Source organism: Artemia franciscana, chromosome 6 (genome assembly GCF_032884065.1).
Source record: "Artemia franciscana chromosome 6, ASM3288406v1, whole genome shotgun sequence".
In the NCBI taxonomy this organism is placed as follows: Eukaryota; Metazoa; Arthropoda; class Branchiopoda; order Anostraca; family Artemiidae; genus Artemia; species Artemia franciscana.
Window position 1 is genome coordinate 19,969,703 of NC_088868.1, and position 26,887 is coordinate 19,996,589.

Sequence of the window (26,887 nt, forward strand, 5' to 3'; positions counted from 1 at the left end):
AAAATGAGATATTTGTAACTTACGAACAGGTGATCAGATCTTAATGAAATCTGATATTTAGAAGGATCTTGTGCTTCAAAGCTCTCATTTTAAAATATCCGGTGACATTGGGGGGTGTTTGAGGGGGGAGCCGGAAATTTTGGAAAACGTGAAAATTAAGGTATCTTTATGTTACGAATGGATGATTGGATCTTAATGAAACTTGATATATTCAAATATCATATGTCTCAGATGCTCCATTTTCAATCTGAATCGGATCCGGAAACATAGGGGATTGGAGGGGGGAAACAGAAATCATGGAAACCGGAAATCTTGGAAACCAAAAATCATGGAAAACGCTTAGAGTGGAGAGATCGGGATGAAACTTGATGAGAAGAACGAGCACAAGTTCTAGATTCTTGATTGACATAATTGTAAGGGATCCACTCTCTTTAGGGGAGTTGGGGGGATGTTAACTGGGAAAAATTAGAAAAAATGAGGTATTTTTAACTTAAAAACGGGTGACCAGATCATATTGAAATTTGGTATCTAGAAGGAACTCAAGTCTCAGAGCTCTTATTTCAAATCCCGACCAGATCTGGTGACATCGGGGAGAGTTGGAGGGAGAACCGGAAATCTTGGAAAACGCTTAGAGTGGAGAGATCGGGATGAAACTTGGTGGGTAGAATAAGCAAATGTCATAGATACGTGATTGACATCACAGGACTGGATCCGCTCTCTTTGGAGGAGTTAGGGGGGTCCAGTGCTTTGGCGAGTTTGGTGCTTCTGGACGATGTGCTAGGACGATGAAATTTGGTAGGCGTGTCAGGGACCTGGACAAATTCACTTGAAAAAGTATTTTTCACCGATTCGGCCATCTGGGGGGCTGAAAGGAGAGAAAAAATTAGAAAAATGAGGTATTTTAAACTGACTAGGGGGTGATCGGATCTTATTAAATTTTGATACATAGAAGGACCTTGTGTCTCAGAGCTCTTATTTTAAATCCAGACCGACATTAAGCCTCTGATTTTCCTTTTAAATCAATCTACTGATTCTTAGAATTTTGCTAGAGCTCATGCCATATGAGCTCTTGGTTCTTCCGAGCTCGTCACAAGTGCCATGTGAGCTCTTGGCTCTTGTTTTTCAACCTCATCGTGTAGACGATAGGTTGCACAAAATAGTGGAGGGTTCCTTTGAGCAGAAAGTTTTGCTACCCTTTTAAATGGCCAAAACTGATCGGAGTACACCCTCTCCCTCCTCTTCACTTTGCTGAGTGACCTCACAACTCCAGAACATCAAGATCAAATATAAAGGTAGCCATTTTCATCAAAATAGAATTAAAATCCAAAAAGTATGCATCTGAGGCCTATATGATAAATGCAGACACATGGATAATGGACCAAAATTATGTAAAGGGTTCGCAATAAAAGAGATGATCTATTTTCTATTTATTTATAGAAATGCGGACATCTTATGCCTTGTTGAAATTATTCATACAAGATTTTTTAATCCGTGTGATAGAAGGATTCATGGCTGCGCACATGGGTCCACACTCTTCAGAAAGTCCTTCCTTTTTTTTTGCAGCGATTTTTCTCCATCTTTTGCTGTGTTGTTCAATCGACGCAAGCACCCGGCACTGTGGCTGGGGGTCCTTGGCTGGGGGTCCTTGGCTGGGTGGGCCGCATCTGGGGGGTAAGCCCACTTTGATAAAATTTTAACTTTTCTTTTGCTTTTTTGCTTATATTTTTGTCGGGAAGAGAGGATTTGTGATTAATTTTCCCCCCGGGGACCACCAACCCTAGGAACGGCTCTGCTTGAGAGGCAGCGACACCAATATTATTTGTGGTAGCTTACGTTTGATCGAAGTTTGGCTTCATTGGGGTTTCTGTTCGCTTGAAGTTTCATTTCGTCTTCTGCATTAATTCAGGACTTTTTAGGTTTGACATCTTAGATAAGCTCATCCCTGCTCGGTTTATAAACAGCCCAAGTAATGCTAAACAAAATAGCTACTGCGTATGAAGATCAACACGGGTAAAACTAAAGCCATGGACCTAATCATACAGTCGGAAAGAGCTGGAGACATTCGATAACTTCACTTACATTGCCTTACGAAGAGACTACCGTAGAGGCTGTAGTCATGACGTACGGCATCACCTCTCAGTTCCACCGCCATTTGTGGAACTGGCGGGAGATCAGCACAAAGACAAAAATTTATGTCTTTTAGCTGATGTTAGAGCTGTTCTATTTAAGCAGTTGAGACTTGACCATTGAAGGCCCTTCGTGTCCATGATTTAGAGGTCTTTGACCATTGCAATCTAAGAAAATTTTTGAGAATACTTCACTGCAACAGGATTTCAAATGTATGTTGCCGCTGCCGTAACATCAAAACCATGGCCACAATTGTCAAGCAGAGGAGACTGCGTTGGCACGAACATGCCCTGGGAAGACCCAATAACCGCAATCAGTCATTGGGTACTTCTAGCTGCTCCTTTGCCAGATTGGCGTAGGCGAACGGGCGGTCAATTGAAAAATTGGGGGACAACTGTCAGAAATGATGACGAACCCACCGGCGGATTTAGAAATCTTGGCAGAAGGTCAGAGAGCTGCTGGATTTCCGAACAAATAGCAAAAGATCGCAACAAATAGGAGTCAACTATACAGAGTCTTCTTCATGCCGGGCGAGGCGTTCGCGTCTGGTCCTGCAACAATTATAAGTAAGTGCATCTTAGATAAGCTTATCTCAGCTCGGTTCAAGTTATAAACTGGCGGTTCATTGATCATTGAAAAACCTATTTATTTCTGAATTCAATTGAATAAAACAACACATTTTTCCACAGATTACCGTTACATGTTCTGTAACACCAGATCCCAAAAGGCTAGTGTGATTTCCTCGGTCGGTCGGTCATTTAAGATCGTCCACAAAACGATCCCTCGACAGACGTGAGCCCAAAGAGCTATAACGAATCAATACTTAAGATTTCTGGGATGGGAGGAGGGTGAATGAGCTCAAAGAACAGATCCTTAGAATTAAGAAAACGAAAATCTGCACACATTTCCGATTTCAACTGAATAAACAAAAAGTTTTTTTTAAACAAAAGTAAAGAACTAGGCTAAAACAAAACGAATCTAAATCTAGCCTATCTTAAATGGGGACTGCCACCCCCAAAGTCATAGTAAGTTCTGAAACTTTAGCCTTTAGCGTTATGCGAAACCGATCTATGCTATTTTTTTCGTTATTCAATATGACATCAGCAGGCCTAATTACGAGCTTAAAATCCCCAAAATCCTACAATTTTATTCTATTTCAGGGAAATCTCTTCCTCTAATTGCTTGAAAAGGATCCTAAAGGAAGCCCTCGTTCTGATCAAAAACTTCTTAGGAAAGAGAAATGTCAATAAACATGATGCAGATCATGGCTCAAAGAAACTCCTCTTTAGTTTTTAGAAATATATATATATATATATATATATATATATATATATATATATATATATATATATAATAAATGTCTCGCTCAAATAAACAACCAAGGCTATTAATACCCCATTCTACAGCAAGGAAAATCAATTGGCAGAAAATTACATAGTGCACCATTGTATCATACAAAATGATAATTGTCTTCCCAAATGAAGAACAACAATCTTAAATCAAACAAAGGTTGTTGCCACAAGCTATCCATCTAATAGATTTTGTATTTCTAAGACCAATAGTGTGCTTTTGTGAATACACTGAGAACGTGTTTAGAATCTTAATACGTATAGCCGTCTCAGCGACAATTACAACCTATATCAAGATGAAACAATGAAAAGACACTTCAGCCTCCATCCCTCCAACTAAAGGAGTTTCTCTTATGTAACAAGAACAAGAGCTAGGAGCTCATATGGCACTTGTGACGAGGTCGGAAGAGCCAAAAACCAAGAACTCATATGGTATGAGCTCTAGCAAAATTCTAAGAATCAATAGATTGCTTTAAAAGGAAAATCAGAGGCTTAATACCAGTCGGGATTTAAAATAAGAGCTCTGAGTCACGAGGTCCTTTTAAATATCAAAATTCATTAAGATCCGATCACCCACTCGTAACTTAAAAATACCTAAATTTTTCTAATTTTTCCTCTCCCTTCAGTCCCAGATGGTCGAATCGGGGAAAACGACTCTATCAAGTCAATTTGTACAGCTCCCTGACACACCTAGCAATTTTCATTTTCCTAGCACGTCTAGAAGCACCAAACTCGCCAAAGCACTGAACCCCACCACCTAACTCCCCCAAAGAGAGCGGATCCAGTCCGGTTACGTCAATAACGTATCTACGACATTTATAAGCGTTTTCCAAGATTTCTGGTTTCCCCCTCTAACTCCCCCCAATGTCAACGGATCTGGTTGGGATTTGAAAAAAGAGCTCTGAGACATGAGTTCCTTCTAATTATCAAATTCCATTAACATCCGGTCACCCATTCTTAAGTTAAAAATACCTCAATTTTTCTAATTTTTCCAAATTAACAACCCCCAGCTCCCCCAAAGAGAACGAATCTGTTCCAATTATGACAATCACTCATCTATAACTTGTGCTTATTCTTCCCATTAAGTTTCATCCCGATCTCTCCACTCTAAGGGTTTTCCAAGATTTCCGGTTTCTAAGATTTCTGTTTCCTCTCTCAAACCCCCTATGTCCCCGGATCAAATTCGAATTAAAAATGGAGCATCTGAGACATCAGATTCTTTTATATATCAAGATTCATTAAGATCCGATCACCCATTCGTAAAATATCTCGATTTTCACATTTTCCAAGAATTCCGGCTTCCCCTTCCAAGTCTCTTCAATGTCACCGGATCTGGTTGGAATTTAAAATAAGAGTTCTAAAGTACAAGATCCTTCTAGATATCAAATTTCATTAAGATCTGATCACCCGTTCGTAATTTACAGATACCTCATTTTTTCTAATTTTTTCCGAATTATTACCCCCCCCCCCCCCAACTCCACCAAAGAGAGCGGATCCAGTCCGGTTATGTCAGTCACCTATCTTGGACTTGTGCTTATTCTTTCCACAAGTTTCATCCTGATCTCTCCGCTTTAAGCGTTTTCCAAGATTTTCGGTCCCCCCTACTGACACTGGATCCGGGATTTAAAATAAGATATCTGAGTTTCGAGGTCCTTCTAAATATGATATTCATTTAGATACGATCACTCTTTAAAAAGTTAAAAATACCTCATTCTTGTCAATTTTTTTAGAATTACCCCCCCCCCCCCCCCAACTCAACCAAAGAGAGCAGAACCGTTCCGGTTATGTCAATCCCGTATCTAGGACTTGTACTTATTTTCCCCACTAAGTTGCATCCCAATCCCTCCACTCTAAGCGTTTTCCAAAATTTTAGCCCCCCCCCAATGTCACCAGATCCAGTCGGAATTTAAAATAAGAGCTCTGAGACACGATATCCTTCCAAACTTCAAATATCATTAAGATCCGATCACTCCTTCGTAAGTTAAAAATACCTCATTTTTTCTAATTTTTCAGAATTACAACCCCCCCCCTTACTCCCCAAAACAGAGCAGATCCGTTTCGGTTATGTCAATAACGTGTCTAGGACTTCTGCTTATTTTTACCACCAAGTTTCATCCCGATCCCTCCACTCTAAGCGTTTTCCAAAATTTTAGGTTCTCCCCTCCAAATCCCCCCAATGTCACCGGATCTGGTCGGAATTTGAAATAAGAGCTATGAGACACGATATCCTTCCAAACATCAAATTTCATTAAAATCCCATCACCCGTCCGTAAGTTAAAAATATTTCTTTTTCTCTATTTTTTCCGAATTAACTGCCCCCCACTCCCCCCCCCAAATGGTCGAATCGGGGAAACGACTATTTCTAATTTAATCTGGTCAGGTCCCTGATACGCCTGCCAAATTTTATCGTCCTTGCTTACCTGGAAGGGCCTAAAGTAGCAAAATCGAGACAGACAGACAGACCGACAGACAGAACGACAGAATTTGCGATCGCTATATGTCACTTGGTTAATACCAAGTGCCATAAAAAATCGGTAGTTGGTAATAGTACGGAGCACACTCAATAATTACGCTTAGGTTACATATCAGAAAACCGGTTTCATAGCTACGAAAACAAGTGACGGATGATACAATGGCATTGGTCTGAGACAGAATGCATTGGACTTGTAAAATTGGGGCTATATATTTGCATATTATGGAGGGTTAGGTTAGGGGCGCTGTCCAAATACTTTACCCCCCCATGTGCAAATATATAGCCCAAATTATATTATTATATAAACTAAAGGTTATACGAAGGTTATATTTCATTAGGATTAACATAACTTCACTTAATGGCTGTGTTTCGTAATATTAACAAGTACCGAAAAATCCTTTAATGCCGAGGGGCAGAATACAAAAAATTATATGACGAAATAAACAATTTCTTCCCTGATAAAAAAAATTGTATCCCAACCAAACAAAAAATGTCACGTAGTTCCTCCGTGTTTTGCGAGTCTATCGCCGTTTTATTTCGCATAATTAAATATGCCTGTAAAAGTCAATGGTCGGTAAACAAGCGTTCGCCAAAGAACCAAATATGAAAAATACAACAATTAAAAAGATTCCGAGTTCCAAATCTGTTTATTAACTTACCAGACGTTTATATAGCATTGGATCTAAAAAAAATAGGTACACCGAAAAAACTTGATTCTATAATTAATAAAGACTTTATTTAATATAAAAATGAGGAAAAACCTATATCAAAATGGCTGGAATATATACTGTTTATTAAACAAGCCCCCGTGGTTAACGGTCCTTTGAAGGCACGTGCGTAGGGTGCAGGTCTTCCAATACGCGTTTTTATACAATTTCCGTTATTTTACGAATATTTTACCAGTATCAAGGCAATGAAGATTTAGAACTGAAACGGATAAATGTAAATAAAACCATGTAAAGAAACACTGTTTCAGGACAGAATGTAACCACAATTAATTTCACTAGAACAGCCAGTAAAAGGCCAATATTAAAACCTAAAACGATCATAAATCAAATTATATGATTATTCAATCGTAAAACGAACAGAGGTCCCCTAAGAATGTATTACTGAAACCCAAAAGGACAAAATTTAAAAAGGATAATTATACCAATGAATGAAGAGATGGAGCCTAAAACATTCAATAATCAAGTCAAGCTTAAAACGAACAAGTGCCACGAATCAAACAGTTCGTGGTAACGAACCGTAGCAAGGGAGCGACCCGGCTCAATAGATTTTAAATATATAAGTTTCATCAAGATCAGTTATGCCCATCAAAGTTACGAGCCTGAGAAAATTTGCCTCATTTTAGAAAATAGGGGGAAACACCCCTGAAAGTCATAGAATCTTAACGAAAATCACACCATCAGATTCAGCGTATCAGAGAACCCTATTATAGAAGTTTCAAGCTCCTATCTACAAAAATGTAGAAATTTGTGGTTTTTTTTGCCAGAAGGCAGATCACGGATGCGTGTTTATTATTATTGTTTTTCCCAGGGTTGATCGTGTCGACCCATTGGTCCTAGAATCTTACGAGAGGACTCATTCTAAAAGAAATGAAAAGTTCTAGTGCCCTTTTTAAGTGACCAAAAAAATTGGAGGGCACGTAGGCCCCCTCCCACGCTAATTATTTTCCCAAAGTCACCAAATCAAAATTCTGAGATAGCTATTTTATTCAGCGTAGTCAAAAAATCTTATAACTCTGTCTTTGGGGACGACTTACTCCCCACAGTACCCGTGGGAGGGGCCACAAGTTGCAAACTTTGACCAGTGCTTACATATAGTAATGGTTATTTGGAAGTGTACAGACGTTTTCAGGGGGATTTTTAGGTTGTGGGGGGGGGTCGATAAGAGGAGGAAATGTTAGGGGAACCTCCCTTGGAGGAATTTGTCATGGGGGAAGAAAATTTTCATGAATGGAGCGCAGGATTTTCTAGCACTATTAAAAAAAAAATGAAAAAATAAATATGAAAAAGTTTTTTCAACTGAAAGTAAGGAGAAGCATTAAAACTTAAAACGTACAGAAATTATTACGCATATGATGGGCTCACCTCCTCCTAATATCTCGCTCTTTATGCTAAATTATTTTAATTATTTAAAATAATTAAATTATTATTAATTATTAAATTATTCTTAAGAAATTGGGAAAAATTTAAGCTGTAGTGTAAAGAGCGAGGTACTGACGAGGGGGTGAACCCCTTCATATAAGTAATAAAAACATGAGAATACAGAAGTTCGTTACGTAAGCTAATTTGTAAGTTATGTATATCTTATAAAAACATTCGTCAAAAATTAAAAGTTCTAGTTGCCTTTTTAAGTAACCAAAAAAATCGGAGGGCAACTAGGCCTCCTCCTCCGCTCCTTTTTTTCTCAAAATATTTCGATCAAAACTATGAGAAAGCCATTTATCCAAAAAAATAAATAGGCAAATTCCGTTTTAATTATTCATCTGCGGAGAGCCAAAATCAAAACATGCATTGATTCAGAAACGTACAGAAATTAAATTAAAAAAAAAACAATTTTTTTAACGGAAAGTAAGGAGCAACATTAAAACTTAAAACGAACAGAAATTACTTCGTATACGAAAGGGGCTGCTTCCTCATCAACGCCCCGCTCTTTTCTCTAAAGTTATTTACTGTTTTAAAAAAGTAGAGTTAAGAGAAAGAGTCAAACTTTAGAGTAAAGAGCGGGGCGTTGATGAGGAAGCAGCCCCTTTCATATACGAAGTAATTTCTGTTTAAGTTTTAATAGGTTTTAAGTTTTAATAAGTTTTAAGTTTTAATGTCGCTCCTTACTTTCCGTTAAAAAAAACTTGTTTTTTTTTTTTATATTTAATTTTGTTATAAGTCGCACTCAGGAAAAGTGCTAACGTGTTGATTAGGATAAAACTGAATTTTTGTTGTTAAGCAACAAAGGATCCCCATGAAGACCATTCGAAGGAACATAAAAATTATGCTAAATGGCAAAATGTAGCTTAAATGTTTCTTCTTAAGGAATAGTATGATTTTGTCTTTCAGATCACGTAGCGCTTTACTGAAAGCATTTCAGAGTTCAATATACGTAGCCAACTGGTACTTGAAACTTCAGCCAAGTGTAGCAAGCACAAAAAAGGAAGGTATATAAGAAATATAGGAAATTACGAGTTGAATTAGAATAAAACTTGAAACCTCAGAATCTAGAAAATTTATTGAGATCACATTTTTGGGGTTCGTATGAAGTAAGCCGAAAACAATCATAAGAATTTGTGATGGCAAGATACTCATTTTTTTTTTCCCATTTATATGACTTTTTGGTTACAAAAGCAACATTTTTTCAAATGAATCCTTATTAATGCAAATTAGCAAAAATGTAGCCGATGGGGTATGTATTTCTTGAAATTTAGGAAGAACTTTGTTGTTGTTTTTTTTCAAAATAATTTTTCAAATTTCGAACTACACTGTAAACAATTACATTGTAAACAGTAAACATTGTAAACGAAACTTTTTCGAATTTTCAAATAAAGTATAAACACCAGGAAAAAAGCCCCTAAGAAAATTTATGCATAACAAATTGAAAAAAACAAATATTTTGGCATTCCAGGCAGACCTAAAGGAATCACCTTCTTCGGGCATACTTTTCAGTTCTTGATTTATAAAACTTACTAAACTTAATGCTTTAGCAAATAAACAGGAGTGTCTAAAACGGAAGCTCTTATCATGTTTAGATAGAAAAAAGATAATTTATAAGGAAAAATAGTAAAATTAAATTTTAAATATCATTTTTTTCAAACAAAATTAAGAAGCAGCATTACAACTTAAAACAAGCTCCTATATAATATGGGATTTGCTACCGCTCCCCGGGTATCCACCATATGGATAATATGGGGGTAAAGTTCATTTGTGACGCAAACAAATGTTATACCGAGATTCAGAATGCAATTATGGGTGTATATTTGCACATTACAGGGGTGGGGTTATATACTCTATAAACATATAGGTTCTAAGAAATTCATGAATTTCTTAGAAAAACTGGAAAAACAAGGAAAGAGATGGAGATAAAGATTTTTTCCCTGAAAATGTAATAACTATAATTATTCTGCCTATTACTGATTAAGAATTGTTTTCTTACCATATTTCTTTGTGTTACAACCACAGAAGAGAGAATAATGAGGACTTCTTTCCCCAAGACAGTGAACCAACAAAACCTATTTGAATATTTCAGCCTATTTTAAATAAAATAATAAACAATAAAACACTTACAATAAAAGCTCTTGGCTAAAAATCCACTTTATAATCCAAGAGCTAAAAAGGTTCATTCATTGAACTAACTGTATTTACTAAAAATTGGAATACTGAAATAGTACTGAACTAGTTTTCAAGGTTACAACATATAAACTAACCGGATTATCTTTTTACATTGTTCATGATCTGAGCTAGCTACTGCTTTGAATTAAATGTGCTGTTACGAAGTAACTTGCAATTACTGAAATAAGTTTTGCAAATAGGGACTGAAATTTTTGGAGGATTATTTATTGTGGAATTGGCAAAATGTAGGCCCTCTTTGGGAAAGTGCACTGCTCAGTGACACGCAGGAAAGTCTTTAAGGCCGACTTTACACAGGTTGGATTGTAATACACTTGGATGCAATAGGGAGGCTCGGCTCTCACTTAAAGGTAAGTCTTTTTGCTTATACACAGGTTGAATACACTTGGACGCAATGGGGAGGCTCGGCTCTCACTTAAAGGTAGGTCTTTCTGCTCTGTTTATCGACTTCTAAAAATGAGATACTGTTAATGATGCAGCGTTTCAAGCAGTTTGATGTTGCGCTAGCTAAATTCAAGAACTACCCCCTATGGCCCGTGAAAATTATGCAAATAGGAAAGGATTCGCACGGAAGGCCCACTTATCTGGTCTTTTGTTACGGTAGTCACGATGAATTTAGGTTAATAGATGGGAATCTTCAAGAATACAACCTAAAACAAAAGATTCATCCACGCCTGCTGTCAAAAAAGCAATTGTGGAACTTGATAATACCCTTGAAATTTATGAAACTCTTTCTAAGACTTTTTTAACCCTGAAAGCAAATGATAAATTAGGGTCTAACTCAGTCAAACAGTTCGTGGTAACGAACTGTAGTAAGGAGCGACCCGGCTCAATAGTAGCCGAAACTCTAAAAAATGGAATTTTGATACCAAAAATTAAATAAAAAAAACAAGTTTTTTCAAATGACAGTAAGGAGCGACATTAAAACTTAAAACGAACAGAAATTACTCCGTATATGAAAGGGGCTTTTCGTCCTCAACGCCTCGCTCTGTACGCTAAAGTTTGACTCTTTCTCTTAGCTCTACTTTTTTAAAAAGGAAAAACATTAGCGTAAAGAGCAGGGCGTTGAGGATGAAAAGCCCCTTTCATATACGGAGTAATTTCTGTTCGTTTTAAGTTTTAATGTCGCTCCTTACTTTCATTTGAAAAAACTTGTTTTTTTTTATTTAATTTCTGGACGTTTTTCAATTCATGCATGTTTTGATCTTGGCTCTCCTCACATAAATAATTAAAACAAAATTTGCATATTAATTTTCTTTTTGGCTAAATGGCTTTCTCAAAGTTTTAATCGGAAGATTTTGAGAAAAAAGGAAAGAGGGAGGAAGCCTAGCTGCCCTCTAATTTTTTTATTACTTAAAAAGGAAACTAGAACTTTTAATTGTTTTACGAACATTTTCATTAGTAAAAACGTAATTTACGAATTAACTTACGTAACGAACTTCTATATTCGTATATTTTTATCGCGTATACGAGGGAGTTCACCCCTCGTCGATACCTTGCTCTTTACACTAAAGCTTACATTCTGTCCCAATTCCTTAAGAATGACCCTTGAATCACGAAGGCCGTAGAATAAATAGTTGAAATTACTAAAAATACTTTCGCGTAAAGAGCGAGGTATTACGAGGAGGTAAACCCCTCATATGCGCAATAATTTCTCCTCGTTTTAAGTTTTAATGCTGCTCCTCACTTTCAGCAGAAAAAACTTCTCATATTTATTTTTTCCTAGTTTTTTTAAATAATGCAAAAAAATCCTGTGCCCCCTTCATTGAAAGTCTCTTCCCCCAAGAGAAGTTTTTCTATGGAAAGATCCTCCCGCGTAACCCCCCCACCTCAACTCTCCCTCCCAAACCAAAAAAATCCCCCTGAAAACGTCCGTACACTTCCCAGTAACCATTACTATATGTAAACACAGGTCAAAGTTTGTAACTTGCAACCCTTCCCAGGGAGACTGCGGGGTAGTAAGTCGTCCCCAAAGACATAGTTATTAGGTTTTTTGACTATGGTGAATAAAATAGCTATCTCAGAATTTTGATCCGGTGACTTTCGGGAAAAAATGAGCGTGGGAGGGGGCCTAGGTGCCCTCCAATTCTTTTGGTCACTTAAAAAGGGCACTAGAACTTTTAATTTCCGTTAGAATGAGCCCTCCAGCGACATTCTAGGACGACTGTGTCGATACGATCACCCCTGGGGAAAAAAAATAAAAAAACAAAAAAAAAAACAAATAAACACGCATCCGTGATTTGTCTTCTGGCAAAAAATGCGAAATTCCACATTTTTGTAGATAGGAGCTTGAAACTTCTACAATAAGGTTCTCTGATACGCTAAATCTGATGGTGTGATTTTCGTTAAGATTGTATGACTTTTAGGGGGTGTTTCCCCTATTTTCTAAAATGAGGCAAATTTTCTCAGGCTCGTAACTTTTGATGGTCAGACTAATCTTGATGAAAGTTATATATTCGAAATCAGCATTAAAATGCGATTTTTTTAATGTAGCTATTGGTATCAAAATTCCATTTTTTAGAGTTTTGGTTACTATTGAGCCGGGTCGCTCCTTACTACAGTTCGTTACCACGAACTGTTTGATAGGCACATCAAAAGAATTGTATTTTAATGCTAGATTTTAAATATATATAAGTTTCATCAAGATCAGTTATACCCATCAAAAGTTACGAGCCTGAGAAAATTTGCCTCGTTTTAGAAATTGGGGGAAACACACCCTAAAAGTCATACAATTTTAACGAAAATCACACCATCAGATTCAGCGTTTCAGAGAACCTTGTTGAAGAAGTTTCAAGCTCCTATATACAAAAATGTGGAATTTCGCATATTTTGCCAGAAGACAGTTCACGGATGCGTGTTTATTTGTTTTTGTTGGGTTTTTTTTTCCAGGGGTGATCGTATCGACTCAGTGGTCCTAGAATGTCGTGAGAGGGCTCATTCTAACGGAAATTAAAAGTTCTAGTGCCCTTTTTAAGTGACCAAAAAAAATTGGAGGGCCCCTAGGCCCCCTCCCACGCTATTTTTTTCCCAAAGTCACCGGATCAAAATTCTGAGATAGCCATTTTATTCACCATTTTCTAAAAACCTAATAACTATGTCTTTATGCACGACTTACTCCCCCGCAGTCCCCGTGGGAGGGGCGGCAAGTTACAAACTTTGACCTGTGTTTACATATAGTAATGGTTACTGGAAAGTGTACAGAAGTTTTCAGGGGAATTTTTTGGTTTAGGGGGGAGAATTGAGGGGGAGGGGTTACGTGGGAGAATATTTCCATGGAGAAACTTCTCATAGGGGAAGAGAATTTCAATGAAGGGGGCGCAGAATTTTCTAGCATTATTTGACTAAAACAATGACAAAATAAATATGAAAAAGTTTTTCTACTGAAAGTAAGGAGCAGCATCAAAACTTAAAACGAACAAAAATTATTACGTATATGAGGGGTTTACCTCCTCGTTATACTTACTCTTTACGCTAAAGTATTTTTAGTAATTTCAACTATTTATTCTACGGCCTTTGTGATTCAGAGGTCATTCTTAAGGAATTGGGACAAAATTTAAGCTTTAGTGTAAAGAGCGAGGTATCGACGAGGGTTGAGCCCCCTCATATACGCAATAAAAACATACGAATATAGAAGTTCGTCACGTAAGTTAATTCGTAAGTTACGTATATTTTTTACCAATGAAAACGTTTGTAAAAAAATTAAAAGTTCTAGTTGCTTTTTTAAGTAATAAAAAAATTGGAGGGCAACTAGGCCTCCTCCCTCGCTCATTTTTCTCAAAATCTTCCGATTAATTGCAATTAATTAATATGCAAATTTCGTTCTAATTATTTATGTGCGGAGAGCCAAGATAAAAGCATGCATTAATTCAAAAAAGTCCAGAAATTAAATAAAAAACAAGTTTTTTAAACGAAAGTAAGGAGCAACATTAAAATTTAAAACGAACAGAAATTACTCTGTATATGAGAGGGGCTTTTCCTCCTCAACGCCCCGCTCTTTACGCTAAAGTTTCTTACTGTTTAAAAAATAGAGTTAAGAGAATGAGTCAAACTTTAGCGTAAAGAGCGGGGCGTTGAGGAGGAAAAGCCCCTTTCATATACGGAGTAATTTCTGTTCGTTTTAAGTTTTAATGTTGCTCCTTACTTTCATTCAAAAAAACTTGTTTTTTTATTGAATATAAAAAAAGGATTATGTTTTGCTGTCTTGAAAAAGTGGATGTCAAATACCATTACAATCAAAATTGTTTCCCTAATATTTTGTTCAACTGGAGGTTCCCTTGGCCTTGTGTTCAGCCCTGGAATTTACAAGCAGATCAACGAATAAAATTTCTTAAACCGCACTGGCCTGCCATAATGTAAAACGATCAAAAATCTTTAGTATCCGTCGTTGGCAGTTCCATTTTTGTTTGGATTTTATGCAAATCGCGGATATTGGCGAACAACTCACTTTATTGTTTGTTAGGTATTTGATTTTAATCAATATAATTTTTGGTTTTTATTGAATTTTATTTAGGCGGTTTTTTTCATTGGTTTTGTCGTACTTTCCGCACTTGCTTTTTTGTTTTGTCCATGATCTTATTAGTTTGTTCGGGCTGAACAAGAGAGGCGGTTGTTCTCTCGAAATATTTGCTTTCTGTGTTTTCTTTAGTATTTTCGTTTGGCCTTTAAAAACCCCATTTTTGATCGTTTTCTTTTTTTTACAGATAAAACGAATTTTTTGTACAAAGAAAAGAAACAAACAAATTTCTTTTCCTAAATCCGCTGTCCCCATTGAGGTTCCCTTATTCATGTCTACTTACCCTGCAAGTTCATCCTGATCGAGCAAAAACGAATGTCTTATGCACACAGGCCCATCTCGTGTTGTTTTTTTCAAAATATTTTGGTACTTGTAAATAATATGGAACACACCTAAGAAGTGAAGCTATGTTAACCCCAATGAAACATAACTGTCATATAACCTCTAGTTTAAATAGGAACGTAATTTGGGCTATATATTTGCACATTAGGGGAGGGGGTTAGAAAGTGTTTGGACAACACTCCTAACCTAACCCCCACCCTCCACCCCTAACTTGCAAATATATAGCCCAAATGTGGGCCTTTTTGGGGTGTAATGAATAAAAATAACAAAATGTTTTCAACAGTTTTGTTTTCACTGAGATCTCCTTGTCTCTGTCTACATGCCTGCATGTTTTAAGCAAATCTGAGAAAACAAAATTCGCGGGCCTAATTTAAGGTATTGCAAATGGGTACAACAAAATGGGTGCCTTTGAGTTCATTAAGGTCTACCCGGCCTTGTAAGTTTCAAGCCTATCAGAGATTGAATAAGAAAAAAAACAAGTTTTTTTTTCAACTGAAAGTAAGGAGCAATAATAAAACTTGAATAGAAATTATCCAGTATATGAAATGGGCTGCCTCCCCGTCATTACCCCGCCCTTTACGCGAAAATTTGACTCTTTGTCACAAACCCTCCCAAAAGAAATTTTTAAGAATTTTTCCTAAATTATACTATTGAGTATTATATACGAGAAATAAGGACTGAAAATCGATCATTTTTTGAAAAAAAATGAAATACATCAATGCAATAAAATTGTTCAAAGAGGGTATGCGTTATAAACGCAAGACTGAAACGTTCCTGTGCCGTTAGGGAGAGCCCAAGGGAGTGCAGACCCGAGACAGGAAGGTTGGACAGTGACAGTGCTGTGGCCTGTAAAGACGCGCAAAGGTGTTGAGGAAGTAGAGGAACCCCCTCATATACGATGAAGGAACCCCTTCATCACTGCTCCCCGGAGACAGAGACACAGATAATTTGAGCGTAATACATACGTCCAAATGGAATAAATTTATTTCCATCACTGAACTTGAAATAATTCAAGATTCCTTCACCAACACTGTAAATGTTTGCCTCCTTGCTATTAGCCACACAATACTACATGAAGTACCTTGATAATGATGCTAATTCATCTGCCATCAATCTAATGTCTGCGTCATTTGGTGTTACTGAAATAGCTTACAGTTGTGATGAAAATACCGGCTTGCCATCTATTATAAGGGTCAAGGATGTATATTTTTTATGGCGAATGGATTTGCATCCTACTGTAAAGAAATTTAAGAAGTATGTGTCGCCTCATACCAACTGGGAGTCGGAAATTTCGCTTCTCAATTTCTTCGGCCAAGTCTATGTCAATAGTTAAGAGAGTACATTTCACATCTCCCTTGACATGAGATCTGGTTATACTTATTTTTTCTCACACATGGAACCCGTTGCAGGGCACCATAAGGCCAACTCAACGAGGTCCTTTGCGCGGTAATATTCTTTGGAAGATGCATTTCCTGCTGCGAAGACCAGACATGGTAGAACCATTTATCACCCACCACCTTTATATATTTATCCTTCTTTTCTTGGCATCATATTATGAACCTGATTCAGTTCTCTCCTAGTCTCATAGATGAAAAATTTTTGGCAAAAAATCAAACTGGCTCAACAGTTTGTGGTCCACTGCAGCAAAATGCACTGTTTATCTTCTGCCAATCTTTTGTCACGTCTATTTCTCTCCTTGATTGAGATAAGTTTTGCACCCTCAGCAAAACTTGTCTTTTTTCCCAGCCAACTGACTAGACTTTTTCTTATTCCTTGCCCTTTTTCTTTGCATTGAGTGCTTTTGAGCCAACAGTACCAGTAACAACATTAGAAATAATCCCCTCATCCTCAAACATTGTCATTTAAACAATGGGTGCGTTCTCGGACATTATATTTTGAAAGAGGATTTTTTTTATATATTTTTTTTTGTCCCATTTCTATATGAGCCTTTCACGTTGGGGTCCAGACGCTTGGATTATCCATTCGTCTCATATTGCAAACTTGCAACACCGTGATGGTATCAAAGAGCAATGGAAAATATTAAAAATCATTAAATGCAAGAGGCAACAAGTGCGTAACCTTCACTTTGACTGGGGTCGCCTCTGATTGGCCAACGGATATCGATGTTTAGTGGCAATCTCGACCTCAAAAAAGCCTCCCCATGCCTTGCACAAGCGACAAAGTGAGCCACTTGATCTCCCGTTGCGTTACGTTACGTCTATAGTAAACCCGGCCTTAATTCAATTAATTGAAACAAAGTTGTAAAGGGGGATATTCCACTTTCTCCTTTTGGCACTACCGCCCCTCCCAAATTAAGGCTCTAGATCCGTGCTTGACTGAGAACACTATCTAGAGTAGATTAAAGGAGGTTGGACTCTCAGTTGGCCCCTCAAAAACAAAATTCCTCGTTTTTGGTTCCCAAGAACTTCCAAATATAATTATTCTGATTGGCCCTGCCAAAATCTCTGCCTCTGCTTCACTTGGTCTTCCGTTTGGCTGATCTATTAAAGTCACAAGGATACTTATTATAAATGTTCTTAATGAAAAATGGAGAAAATCTTACGGTGTAATTACTAGATTTAAGGGACAATTTGAGAAAAGAACGCTGGGTAGGCTTTATACTTCATTCTTTGCACCCCATGTAGCTTTCATTTTAGCACTTTGGCGGTTTTTCTCTGTAACTGAACGCAACCAAATCCGTTCTACTTTTTTCGATTTTGTAAATATTTATTTCAGTTTTTCATCTGGAATAAAAATAGAAATTTCTAGGCAGTAGGGTGTTTTTAAAATTTGGGAAAAGAATGGATGAGATATCGATTAATTTCCGTAAACGGTTTGACAAAAATAGTTGAGTTTCCGTTCAGTTATATTAGACCAAATTAAAGTACTTTTCATTATGTACTTTTAAAGTATGAGCATTATGAGCTATATTATATTAAAGTATGTAATTAGGTCAGTTAAGGCATGTTTTCTATTATGAGTGAAATTATTGTTTCTTTTTTTTTTTGCTTCGTGTTTTCGGTGACTGAGAATATCATAGCTGTCCCTGTGTAGTTCTTGTCTTGTTTTTTCTTTCTTTGGATTTACTCCTATAGCGTCCACATTTGTATATAGAAGGTACAAATACACCATTATTATTATTGTTATTATAATATCTATAGGTAATTGTCGGTTATTGGAAATACACTCAAGAGTTACGCTTAGGTAACATCTCAGGAAACCGGCTTCATAGCTACAAAAACAAGTGATGGATGATACAATGCATTGGGCTTAAGACAGATATCATTGGGTTTGTATAATTTGGGCTACATATTCGCACATTAGAGGGGGGGATGGGAGTTGGGTTACGTTAGGTTGGGCTAAGTTTCAAGAATTTCGTTTCTAAAGTTTATTCTATCATTATGTTTTTTTATTTTTTTTTTCATTAGGATTATAACCTAATTTCACTCTTTGGCCGTATTTCCAATAGCCGACAAGTAACTTATCCATGTACTTTTATTCAAAGCTAGTTAACTTTCAAGAATCTCTGAAAATAATTTAGGTTTTCATGCAAGTGCTAACAGACAAGTTAAACACTAATCTCTAGACCACGATAAAATATTTAAAGTTAAGGCTCATTTCAAAAATGTTGCTTATATTTAATAATTTGATTTCCCTTCCCTCTTACCTGCCGGCAGTACCTTACCTTACCTGCATTAGTATTTTAGAATCTCTTTTATCTTCTAACTTCGAACAAAACCGATGATCAACGGCATTATATAACATCATACCAAAAGAGTATTGATAACTCATAAAGGTGGAAATTGGGGCTAGTGAACAAGAGCTAAGAGCTCATATGGCACTTGTGACGAGGTCGGAAGAGCCAAGAGCTCATATGGTATGAGCTCTAGCAAAATTCTAAGAATCGATAGATTGCTTTAAAAGAAAAATCAGACTCTTAATGCTGGTCGGGATTTAAAATAAGAGCTCTGAGTCTCGATGTCCTTCTAAATATCAAAATTCATTAAGATCCGATCACCCACTCGCAAGTTAAAAATACCTCAATTTTTCTAATTTTTCCTTTCCCTTCAGCCCCCCAGATGTTCAAATCGGGTAAAACGACTTAATCAAGTCAATTTGTACGATTTCTGGTTTCCTCCTCCAGCCCCCCAAATGTCAACAGATCTGGTCGGGATTTGAAATAAGAGATCTGAGACATGAGTTCCTTCTAAATATCAAATTTTATTAAGATCCGGTCACCCGTTCTTAAGTTAAAAATACCTCATTTTTTCTAACTTTTCCAAATTAACAACCCCCAGCTTCCCCAAAGAGAACGGAATCTCGTATCTATAACTTGTGCTTATTCTTCCCATCAAGTTTCATCCCGATATATCCACTCTAAGCGTTTTCCAAGATTTACGGTTTCCAAGATTTCCGTTTCCCCCCTGCAACCCTATTTGTTTCCGGATCCGATTCGAATTGAAAATGGAGCATCTGAGACATAAGATTATTCCATATATCAAGTTTCATTCAGATCCGATCACCCATTCGTAAAATACCTCGATTCCACGTTTTCCAAGAATTCTGGCTTCCCCCTCCAACTCCCTTCAATGTCAACCGGATCTGATCGGGATTTAAAATGAGAGTTTTAAAGCACAAGATCCTTCTAGATATCAAATTCCATTAAGATCCAATCACCCGTTCATAAGTTACAAATAAATCTGGTACGGTCCCTGATACGCCTGCCAAGTTTCATCGTCCTAGCTTGCCTGGAAGTACCTGAAGTAGCAAAACCGGGACAGACAGACAGACAGACAGACATACCGACAGAATTTGCGATCGCTATATGTCACTTGGTTAATACCAAGTGCCATAAAAAGAAATCACCAACGCCATCTAACACCTGACGAAATTTGGCATTTTTAAAGCCTAATTAATTGGCCATGATTTGCCCTCCATCAAACCTAGGCCTACTAATAATTAGGACTAGTGATATGTACTACGCCTAATTATATTAACAAGCCAATTAGGCATAATCCTTTTTCCATCGTAGACAAATAGGCTAGGCCCTATATAAATATACAGATAAGGTTCAAAGAGCATGGGAAACTGAGTTTTCAATACTATTTGGTCAAGCCTTTACCGATTATCCATTTCGACTTGATTTTTTTCTACTTATTTAGAGACATTTTAATGATTTCGCCAGCCACTACGCCGCGTCTGGCGCTAGTAATTTTTAACTCCTATCTTTCCATGTTAAATTGCCGAAGTTTCCACTCTCCCTTGCTCTTAGATCATACCATCAAAAACAAACAATTTCATCCCCAATGCAAAGACAGTTATCTTCCACTCAAATAAAAGATGCAATATACCTGACTGTCTCTCTCTCTCTCTCTAAATATTCATAACTTCTTGACTTGGATATTACTGGTTTATGAAAATAAGCATAAGAAATAAAAATGCAACATGAAGATAACGACTACTCTTCTTAAAATTAAATAAAAAAAACGAGTTTTTTTAACTGAAAGTAAGGAGCGACATTAAAACTTAAAACGCACAGAAATTACTTCGTATATGAAAGAGGCTGCTTCCTCATCAACGCCCCGCTCTTTACGCTAAAGTTTGACTCTTTCTCTCAATTCTTCTTTTTAAAACAGTAAAAAACTTTAGCGTAAAGAGCGGGGCGTTGATGAGGAAGCAGCCTCTTTCATATACGAAGTAATTTCTGTGCGTTTTAAGTTTTAATGTCGCTCCTTACTTTCAGTTAAAAAAACTCGTTTTTTTTATTTAATTTCTGAACGTTTTTGAATCAATGCATGTTTTGATTTTGGCTCTCCGCAGAGAAATAATCAAAACGAAATTTGCATATTTTTTTTGGGGGGGGGGCTAAATGGCTTTCTCATAATTTTGATCGAATGATTTTGAGAAAAAAAGAGCGGGGGCGAAGCCTAGTTGCCCTCCGATTTTTTGGTTAATTAAAAAGGCAACTAGAACTTTTAATTTTTTACGAATCTTTTTATTGGTAAAAGATTTACGTAACTTATAAATTAGCTTACGTAAAGAACTTTTGTATTCTCATGTTTTTATTACATATATGAGGGGATTCGCCCCATCGTCAGTACCTCGCTCTTTACACTAAAGCTTAAATTTTATCCCAATTCATTAAGAATGACCCCTGAATCACAAAAGCCGTAGAATAAATAGTTGAAATTACTAAAAATACTTTAGTGTAAAGAGCTAGGTATCATAAGGAGGTGAGCCCCTTATATGGGTAATAATTTCTGTTTGTTTTAAGTTTTATTGCTGTTCCTTACTTCCAGCTGAAAAAGCTTTTTCACATTTATTTTTTAATTTTTTTTAAATAATGCTAGTAAATCCTGATCTCCCTTCATGGAAGTTTTCTTCTCCCATGACAAATTCTCGATGGAAACTTCCCCCAGCATATCCCCCTCTTCTCAACCCCTCCCCCCAACCAAAAAAATCCTCCTGAAAACGCCTGTATACTTCCCAATAACCAATAATATGTAAGCACAGGTCAAAGTTTGTAACTTGTTGCCCCTCCCACGGGGACTGTGGGGGAGTAAGTCGTCCCCAAAGACATACTTATAAGGTTTTTCGACTACGCTGAATAAAATGGCTATCTCAGAATTTTGATCCGTTGACTTTGGGAAAATAATTAGCGTAGGAGGGGGCCTAGGTGCCCTCCAATTTTTTTGGTCACTTAAAAAGGGCACTAGAACTTTTCATTTCCGTTAGAATGAGCCCTCTTGCAACATTCTAGGACAACTGGGTCGATACGATCACCCCTGGGGGAAAAAAAACAACAAAAAAACAAAAAACAAAAAAAACAAATAAACGCGCATCCGTGATCTGCCTTCTGGCAAAAAATGCAAAATTCCACATTTTTGTAGATAGGAGCTCGAAACTTCTACAATAGGGTTCTCTGATACGCTGAATCTGATGGTGTGATTTTCGTTAAGATTCTATGACTTTTAGGGGGTGTTTCCCCTATTTTCTAAAATAACGCAAATTTTCTCAGGCTTGTAACTTTTGATGGGTAAGACTAAACTTGATGAAACTTATATATTTAAAACCAGCATTAAAATGCGATTCTTTTGATATAGCTATTGGTATCAAAATTCCATTTTTTAGAGTTTTGGTTACTATTGAGCCGGGTCGCTCCTTACTACAGTTCGTTACCACGAACTGTTTGATCATATATTTAATGAATGAAAAATCAAAAAAGTTTTTTATGGGAATACGTATCTTTAATCACGATAACGTTTATGTAAAGACGCTCAGATCTCAGATAGAAGATATCACGCAAAAAGAAACAAAAATGACAAGTATAATTTATTATATACATATATATATATATATATATATATATATATATATATATATATATATATATATATATATATATATATATATATCTATATATATAAAAATAAGTTGTCTGTCTGTGGATCTGTGGATCAGGTGACGTCATGTTTCTGTGTCGGCTGACGTCATGAAATTAGTTGTCAGGTGACGTTATGTTTCTGTGTCGGCTGACGTCATGAAATTAGTTGTCGTCATTTTTGCTTTGACGGTGACGGATCATTCAAGTTATATAAGACATATGTTCACGTAGAAATCTATTAATGTTTAAGTTTACAATGACTGATGAAGATGCTCAAAGAGTCTATGCCAAAAAACTTGCTGCTGATAGTTCCTCGGCACGCTTTCTTTTCTGACTTTCTCTATCAGCAGCAAGTTTTTTGGCATAGACTCTTTGAGCATCTTCATCAGTCATTGTAAACTTAAACATTAATAGATTTCTACGTGAACATATGTCTTATATAACTTGAATGACGTCACCGTCAAAGCAAAAATGACGGCAACTAATTTCATGACTTAATTTCAGAACTTAATTTCTGTGTTGACTGACGTCATGAAATTAGTTGTCGTCATTTTTGTTATGACGATGCTTAGTATATTGTAAAACACATTAATTTGGTTAATAATATACCATTTAAAACACCAAAATGAACATGCTGGAGTAGTCACTCGGTGAGAGAGGGTGTCAGAACGGAGAATGAAGGTCCCAGGTTCAAATCCTGGTTAGGCTAAAAAAGGTAAAAATCTAAAAACTAAAAAACTGAAAAGAAAAAAAGGAATAAAACTAAAAAAATTTTCATCTAAAAAACTAAAAAAAACTAAAAAAGGTAAAAACTAAAAGAACTAAAAAGAAATAAATAAAAAGATAATATCTAAAAACATATAAATGACGACCGGGACACCGGGACACAAGGAATATAAATGACGCCCGGGACACTCAAAGAGAAATCAGAGACTGGGACACCGGGACACAAATGACGACCAGGACACAAATGACGACCGGGACACAGGGAATATAAATGACGACCGGGACACAGGGACATAACTACAAAGGGGACGCCGGGGTGCACAGGGGGATATATAAATGACGATGGCGACTCAGGGAATGGTCGATTAGCAATCACCATCAACAAAGCTCAAGGGCAATCATTAGAATCATGAGGTATAGATCTGAATACGGATTGTTTTCCCATTGACCATTATGTGTTGCATGTTCAAGAGTCGGTAAACCTGACAATCTGTTTATATGCACAGACAATGGGACAGCAAAGAATGTTGTATATTCGCAAGTTTTACGTAGTTAAAACTACGAACTCCCCCTACGTTGGTGGGGGCGAAGCGCCACCCCAACAGCTAGTATATATATATATATATATATATATATATATATATATATATATATATATATATATATATATATATATATATATATATATATATATATATGTATATAATATATATATATATATACATATACATATATATACATGTATATATATATACATATATATATATATATATATATATATATGTATATATATATATATATATATATATATATATATATATATATATATATATATATATATATATATATATATATATATATATATATATATAGAGAGAGAGAGAGAGAGAAAATGTTGAAAAGTTAGTATACTTAATTAAAACACAATTTGGTTTGAATCACTAATAATTCTTTTCTTATTATTTCAAGATTTAATCTCAAAACAACCTTATTCCAACTAGGCTTAGTTTGTGATAAACCAATTGAATTTACCTTAATTTTAGGTCTTGTTAAAGACTTCTTACTTAAAGTAGGTTGTCACTGGCCTGATAAATAAAAAGGCTAATTTTCGTACCAATTCTGGGCCTGACTCGTTTCTGTACCGAGTTAGTCCGCAGTTTGGACTAGTTAGCTTTTGCACTAAGTCAGGCGTTAACTTGGTTTCACATTGCTTCACCATAATTTCACTGCTTGGAATTATACGGTTTTCGCACTAAATCAGGACTTGGATCGTTTTCGCATTGGTCAGAATTTGCTTGTTTTTCATCGCGTCACCGGAATTTTGTAGTTTGGATTCCAGCTTGCTCGTATTCGCACTGAGTCAGGACATAGCTTGTTTTTCAACGAGTTAGTCCTCAGCTTAGATTTGTTATTATCATTCCTTTTTAGCACCGATAATGTTCATCTTGCAGCATCAACTTTTTTTGCAGAAAATTTGAAAATTAAAGTGGGTTGGGGAATCAAATAAAATGACTTGGGAAAGTACCAATGTTTGTAGAATTTTAAAACTAACGATTTCTTAAAAATAGAAAAGCGGGCCTTAGAGAAAGGATGTCCTCATAAAAGCTGAGACTTCCAAAAGAGCCGAGAGAAAATAAAAGACTAATTTACAAGACTCTCAATAGCCTTTCACCGACCATGATGTCGATAACATTTAGTATACGATTATAATTCCTTGAAAAATTCAAGTTAGCGCAATTTTCAAAAAAAATTACTTTTCAAAATTCTACATATATATTTCTACAAAATTCTACATATATTTGTTTAATCTAGTTTTGTAGAATATTTTGCATAAGCTGTTTCAGCTTCGCTCTTTACTTCCATAAGGAAAAACAGCTTTTTAAATTAAATTTTGTTTAGTTTTAGCTTCTTTTTAATATGCATATTAAATTTTACAAAAATATCTTTGTCTAACTTGGGCAATACATCTAAAGAAGTCAACAAGAATTTTTGTAAAAATACGACATAAAAAACAGGCTTTACTTCCAACCTCCCTTAAATTGGTATCTTTTCCAAGAATTCCAGTTTTCCCCTCCAACTCTCTTCCATGTCACCGGATCTGGTCGGGATTTAAAATAAGAGTTCTAAAGTAGAAGATCCTTCTAGATATCACATTTCATTAAGATCTGATCACCCGTTCGTAAGTTACAAATATCTAACTTTTTCTAATTTTTCCGAATTACTCCCCCCTCCAGACTCCACCAAAGAGAGCGGATTCGGTCCGGTTATGTCAGTCACCTATCTTGGACTTGTGCTTATTCTTTCCACCAAGTTTCATCCTGGTCTCTCCGCTTTAAGCGTCTTCCAAGATTTCCGGTCCCCCCTCCTAATGACACTGGATCTAGTCGGAATTTAAAATAAGAGATCTGAGTTTCGAGGCCCTTCTAAATATGAAATTCCATTAAGATTCGATCGCTCTTTCGTAAGTTAAAAATACTTCATTGATTCTATTTTTAAAATTAAAGAGAGCAGATCCGTTCCGGTTATGTCAATCCCGTACCTAGGACTTGTGCTTAATTTTCCCACCAAGTTTCATCCCGATCCCTATACTCTAAGCGTTTCCCAAGATTTTAGGTTCCGCCACCCCCCAAATTCCTCTTCACCGGATCCGTTCGGGATTTAAAATAAGAGCGCTGAGACATGATATCCTTCTTAACATCAAATTTCAATAAGATCCGAACACTCCTTCGTAAGTTAAAAATCCCTCATTTTTTTTAATTTTTCAGAATGAACCCTCCTCCCCCCAACTCCCCCGAAGAGAGCGGATCCGTTCCAGCTATGTCAATCACGTATCTAGTACTTATGATCATTTTTACCACCAAGTTTCATTCCGATCCCTCCATTCTAAGCGTTTTCCAAGATTTTAGGTTCCCCCCTCAATTCCCCCCAATGTCGCTGGATCCAGTTGAAATTTAAAATAAAAGCTCTGAGACACAATATCCTTCAAAACTTCAAATTTCATTAAGATCTGATCACTCCTTGGTAAGTAAAAAAATACCTCATTTCTTCTAATTTTTCAGAATTAACCCCCCCCCCCCCAATCCGCCAAACAGAGCAGATCCGTTCCGGTTATGTCAGTCACATATCTAGGACTTATGATTATTTTTACCACAAAGTTTCATCCCGATCCCTCCACTCTAAGCGTTTTCCAAGATTTTAGGTCCTCCCCTCCATCTCACCCCAATGTCACCGGATCTGGTCGGGATTCAAAATACGAACTCTGAGACACAATATCCTTCCAAATATCAAATTTCATTAAGATCCCATCGCCCTTTAGTAAGTTAAACATACTTCATTTTTCTAAAAAAATTTTTTTTTTCGAATTAACCGGCCCCCCACTGTCCTCCAGATGGTCAAATGGAAAAAAACGACTATTTCTAATTTAATCTGGTCCGGTCCCTGATACGCCTGCCAAACTTCACTGTCCTAGCTTACCTGGAAGTGCCTAAAGTAGCAATACCGGGACAGACAGACAGACCGACAGAATTTGCGATCGCTATGTCACTTGGTTAATATCAAGTGCCATAAAAATTTAATGACAATGACAATAAGTAAGTAAAAATTTTTACTGGGTAATATTTTTTTCGTAACACA

The 26,887-nt window shown here is 36.5% G+C and overlaps 1 protein-coding gene across 1 annotated transcript in view; it reads right to left on the reverse strand.

Annotated features, from left to right (window-relative positions):
- LOC136028161 (calcium/calmodulin-dependent protein kinase kinase 2-like) overlaps nt 1-26,887 on the reverse strand; it is a 166,148-nt gene that overhangs the window by 69,151 nt on the left and 70,110 nt on the right. The gene's annotated exons all lie outside the window — the stretch shown is intronic.